Source organism: Rhinopithecus bieti, unplaced genomic scaffold (genome assembly GCF_001698545.2).
Source record: "Rhinopithecus bieti isolate Rb0 unplaced genomic scaffold, ASM169854v2 scaffold_19910, whole genome shotgun sequence".
Classification (NCBI taxonomy): Eukaryota; Metazoa; Chordata; class Mammalia; order Primates; family Cercopithecidae; genus Rhinopithecus; species Rhinopithecus bieti.
The window spans coordinates 660,825-666,521 of record NW_016809886.1 but is presented as its reverse complement, the minus strand read 5'-3'; positions in this window follow the sequence as shown (position 1 = coordinate 666,521).

Here is a 5,697-nt window from a genome sequence, read left to right as displayed (position 1 = left end):
TTTTTTTTTTTTAGGGAGAAATGCTAAAGTTGTAGGAATAAGAATCATTTTGAGAGCTTGCAGTGCAGGTAAGAGGAAGTTACAGAAGGCTGAGGAGTGTGTAGTGCTGGATGAATGGGTTAGTAATTGTCAAAGAAATAGTATGTAAAAATTTGTCCTAAATCTATTTAGAAAAAAGATCGAGCACTGTGTGAGCAAAGGCAGAAAGGAAGGACTGTGGGTGGCCGCTTTTGGCCACTTATTGGTCAGGATGCTTCAGCTTTGTCCTGAACGGTGCATATTTTATTCAGAAAATTAAAGCCCCCTTTTGAAACTAAGTCATTTTCTCCAGAAGGTAGTTTAGATGAACTGTTTTTGCTTAGGATTTCCTTCTTTCCACAGTCTTATCCATCACCTAATACAGGTGAGCAAAGTCTTGTCTTGCACTCAGAGAAGTTACCAGCAGTGGCTTTAACATTCTTTATTACAATGATGAATATGCACACGATGCTGTGCTAGGTACAATCCTAACTTTTTTTCACACATGAATTCATTTAATTCCCCAGCAACCCTATGTGGTAGGTGTTGATATTATCCTTATTTTATAAATGAAGAAAGTGAGGCACAAATGTTAAGCAAGTCGACTAAAGTTACATGGGTAACAAATAACAAAGATAGAATTCAAACACCTAGTGCTAAGATGGCTTTAGCCAGGAAGTTTTATTATGCTAAAATTTTTTAAAAAGTAGAAATCTAAAATCCTGAAATCTAGTCACTTATTTAACCTAGTTTTACCACTTCTTACTCAAATTATATTTGTCATTTTTTAGTACAAATTTTTCTCTGACACTCACACCCATATATATTGGATATAAATCTTAGTCTACTTTTGGGAGTGTGACAGAGATTTTAGTACTTAGTGTTTTAGTTTTTTTTTTTGTTTGTTTGTTTTTGTTTTTTGTTTTTTGTTTTTAAAGCAATTTAAATGAGACTGGAGGCTCATCCCACATGAGTCTTAGAGTGCTGTTTACATGATGGGGTACAGGGATCATCTTTCTGAAGACTCACAAAAATGTGAGATATTTTTTTGGAAACAGAGAAAGGACCCTTCGTAGTTAGTTGTTGATACGTATATTTTCTGAGCCCAAATAGTTCTTTGCATAAGGAGGTTAAATGGCCTACTTGCCACTCTTGAGAAATGCAAATTAACAGAATGTAACAGAGTTGGTAACTAATTCTACCCTCTGAGGTCCTGGCGGTTCCCAGAGTAATACCAGAAGACAGACCTGCACTAAGATCTGAGAACAGCTGACTTTTCCTATCTTGAGGTTCCTTCTGATCTAGATTCTTCCAACAAATCTCATCTCACGCTTAGCATACTCCTCTCACCTTGCTAGTTTTGCTTTAGACTCTGAAAGCAGTCTTTCCTGAAGCAAGGGAATTATTTTGCCCTGGAAGGGGGTTGGGGATTCTTGTATTGTATTGTATTGTATCGTATCGTATCGTATCGTATCGTATCGTATCGTATCGTATCGTATCCTATCATATGGTATCGTATCCTATCCTATCGTATCGTGTCGTTTTTGAGATGGAGTTTCACTCTTGTTGCCCAGGCTAGAGTGCAATGAGTGCAATGGCACAATCTCTACTCCCTGCAACCTCTGCCTCCCGGGTTCAAGTGATTCTCCTGCCTCAGCCTCCCGAGTAGCTGGGATTACAGGCATGCGCGAATAGGCCCATCAAATTTTTTTTTTTTTTTTAGTAGAGGCAAGGTTTCTCCATGTTGGTCAGGCTGGTCTCAAACTCCTGACCTCAGGTGATCCACCCATCTCTGCCTCCCAAAGTGCTGGGATTATAGGCATGAGCCACCACGCCCGGCCAGGGTGGGGGATTCTTAAGATTAGAAACATAAAGTGGCAACACAACACAAATGAAATATCCCGCCACACATGTACTATTCTCTGCTGGATGTTTCCACTTCTAAGACCTAAGGATTCATTAAAAATCCACATAACCTAGAAGAACTCCTCATACTGTACCAACACCACCTACCAAGGCAGTGCCAATTTGTTCTCGTCTCATAATGGACACTATTCTACACCCAGTTGCCTAAGGCAGAGACTCATTTGTTACTTTGATTCTTGTTTTAACTAATCCCCACATCCAAGCAATAGTCATATCCTCTTTCTTCTGCCTCCTTTATAAACTATCTTAATTCCAGCAATTGCCACTATCATAGGGAATAATCATGCTTGGTTTTGTATTGTACTGTGTGAACCAATCAACAGGGGAACTCATCGATAGCATCATTCAATCCGTTGCAGTGTCCTCATGTTGATCTCTATGCCTTAAATGTTACCTCTCCAATACATTCTCTGTCTTTCGTTCCTTTAAAAGTCACAAATCTTGTCAGAGAAGTACTTTGTTTAGAAACCCACAGTGGCTTTCATAATTTTTAGGATGATGTCTAAACATTTTTTGATGTCATTCAAGGCCTTTCAACATCTGGTTTGAAGTTACTTTTATAGTGTTCTATCTCACCATTATTTTCCTCCCTACCTTACTTATGTACTTCGTAACTCATGTCTCAGACTTACTGAACTATTTTTGTTATAAATATTTTCCTAAATTTCTCTTGATTCTAAGCCTTAGAAAAAAAAAAATTTTTTTTTTGTTTTGGAGTTTCCCACTACCCCTACTTACCTCTCTGCATAATTTCATCCCCTTACCTTGTTAACTGCATAACATCCTTCAAAAATCAATGAAAGCATCATTTCTTTTGGAAGTTTTCCCTGAATTCCTAACACTCTGGGTTAGAAGAACCTCTTATGTGCTCATATGGTCCTGTGGTTTCTCATTACTGCATCAAACAATGTTATAATTGTCTGTTCACTTGTCTATCTTCCTAACTACATTATAAACCCTTGAAGAAAAGCAATGATGTCTTATTAATCATTGCATCCCTAGTGCCTTACAGAGTTTTGTCATTTAGCAAGTGCTAAGTGTTGAACAAATGAAAGAATACCCCAAAGGCATAAGTGAGTGTTACACAGGTAATTTAGGAACTGCCTGTTAAACTTACTCTATTACCAAAATCTTATCATCTCTTCATAAGAATCTTAACATCACTTTATTCTCCTCAAAAATAGTTGAAATAAATAGAATTTTAAAAGGAAAGGATATAAAGCAATCTAGTATGAAGTGTTTGCCATCCTTGATTTTCTTCTTCTGGTTTCAGACCCAAACTAACTTTATGAGGCTAAAATAAAAGTCTTATAGAATGACTTTTAAGTATTCGGCAATGATCAGTTCTGCACTAAATGCATAAAAAGAGCTCAATATCCATTTTGTGAATATCTAATATATTTAAATTAAATTGGCAACTCATTATAGTGACTAAGACATAGAATTAATTTGTCATAAATTATAGGTAATCTGTATTTTCACATTAACTCTATTACCAGTAATAGAGTTTTAATGTGGTACTTACACTTTGATAAAAGAGAAATCATCTTGCTACTAGAAATATGTAAGACGTGAATAGAGAAAAAATGGGAAAGTTGGGGGGAAAAGAATGCAAGATGTGGGTAAGAATGAGGAATTATAGGAAAAACTGGAATGACTTGGAAAATAGCAACAAGGAAAGAAAGAGAAAAAATAAGGATGGACAGAAAGAGGTAACAGTAGGGGCTGAGGAGATTGTAGGAAAGGAAAAACCAGTAAGAAAGGATGAAATAGGAAAATACAGAATCAAAAAAAGAGCAGAATAATATGAAATACATATGGATCACTGCTACCTTAAGAAAATGAGCTAGTGCCAATAGAAATGCATATATTATATGCCTAAGTTTAAACAGGAAGTTTTTACATGAGTAGTAAACAGAAATAAAAATAGATAATATTACATTTTTAAACAATTTGTTAATGATTACCTAAGAAGCTTATTTTATGGCTTGAAATTACTCTACAAACCAGCATTATATTCGCTGTGCAATGGGGGAAATTTATTTTCTTTTCTCAATAATGTGTGCAGGCAGAACACTACTAGGTAAAGCTGTCAGGTTTATGTTTCTCAGAGTGAATTCTATGTACCTTCCATAAGTTGTGCTGGGTTCTGCAGTAGAAATATATATCTGGAGAAGGGAAAATGCGCATAAACGTTAACAAAAAGGCATGCTGTCGTCCCATTTTATAGAGGTATTTTTTTTTTTTTTCCTTAAGAAGACAGTATTTTTTTTCCCAGTAGATTTTCTTTAAACTCACTTTATGTGTCTGCTGTAGTATCTTTGGAATTCGCTATTTGATATCTAGTTAGAGAATTAAGAACAAAGCTTCCATAGTGAATTTGAAAACCTGGACATTTTGGAAGATCATTCTGAGAAGAATAAAGAAAAGGGATTTTCTGACTCATCCCTATTTTCTCATGTGATTAATTTTATTCTGTAGTACAGAAAAATGTAAAATGAGTTTTAGCCTAGAGCACACATAATTAATCACTATATTGTGAGAAGAAAGCTTCTGTTTAAATAAGAGTGGAGCTTAGTGAATAGTCCACTGTCTTAGTCCTTTTAGTGTTGCTGTAACAGAATACCCAAGACCGGGTAGTTTATTTTTAAAAAGAGGTTTATTTGTCTCACAATTTAGTTAGCTAGAAAGTTCAAGATTGGACATCTGCATCTGGTGACGGACTCAGTCTGCTTCAACTCACTGTGAAAAGTGGAAAGGAAACCAGCCCTTGCAAAGAGATCATGTGATGACAGAGGAAGCAAGAGCGAGAGAAGGGAGGTGGCAAGCTGTTCTTAAAAGATAGCCCTCCTGGGAACTAACAGAGCTACAGCTTACTCACCTGTGAGTGAACATTAATCTATTCACAGGATCTATTTCCAATCAAACACCACCCACTAGGCTCCGTTTCCCAACATTGCCAATTTGGGAATCAGATTTCAACATGAGGTTTAGAGAGGACAAAAAACCAAACAATAGCGTCCAGTATATCACAAATTCAGAAAAAATCATGATCCATTGAATTTATATAAATATGGGTGATGGTTCAAGACCTTATGAGTATAATTGTGATAGAAGATGGACATAGTCTATAACTTCATATATTCTCTATTAGCTCCGTTTAAATTTTTAAAAATCATATACCTAAGAAGGGGACCAATTTGAATTAGATGAGTAAAACAACGTTTGGAAAACTGGCCCTATTCTAAGATGAAAAACTATCAATATGTCAATGCATTATTCATTGGTAATTAATTTTTTACTATAAATGTTTGTGTAAGAAAATTAAATACATATATATGTGTGTGTGTATATATATATATATTTTTTGAATCAGAGTCTTGTTCTGTCACCAGGCTGGAATGCAGTGGCCCGATCTCAGCTCACTGCAACCTGCAATTTCTGCCCTCCAGGTTCAAGCAGTTTTCCTGCCTCAGCCTCCCGAGTTGCTAGACTACAGGTGTGCACCACCACGTCCAGCTAATTTTTTGTATTTTAAGTAGAGACCGGGTTTCAACATATTGGCCAGGATGGTCTCGATCTCTTGACCTTGTGATTCACCCACCATGGTCTCAAGTGCTGGTATTACAGACGTGACCCACTGCGCCCAGCCAATACATATATATTATATATGTATTATATAATAGATAGTATATAATATATAATAGAATATAATAAATAATTATATATATTATATATTATATTATATATGTA